Below are 404 nucleotides of genomic sequence, written 5' to 3' on the forward strand. Positions count from 1 at the left end.
TAGCAGGTTAGTCAATTTCTTTTTTTTCTTGCTTACTACATATATAGCTTTATAATTTTTACATGTAGTATTTTTAAAAACACCAAAATTATTTTTATTGCAAACTTCTGATTTTTGGTTTTATGTATCTTGGGAGACAATGTTCCTGGCTGGGTTTAATCTTTTTATGAATTGATATACATGTAGTTACTCGTTATTATCATTATTTACAAATAAAGGCAACAGTAGTATACCGCTGTTCGAAACTCATAAATCCATGGACAAAAACAAAATCGGGGTAACAAACTAAAACTGAGGGAAACGCATTAAATATAAGAGGAGAACAACGAGACAACATTAAAATGTAACATTGCTGTCGTAATCAGTGTAATGTTTTATCATGTTTATATACCATTAAATTGTTA

Source organism: Mytilus edulis, chromosome 14, assembly GCF_963676685.1.
Source record: "Mytilus edulis chromosome 14, xbMytEdul2.2, whole genome shotgun sequence".
Lineage (NCBI taxonomy): Eukaryota > Metazoa > Mollusca > Bivalvia > Mytilida > Mytilidae > Mytilus > Mytilus edulis.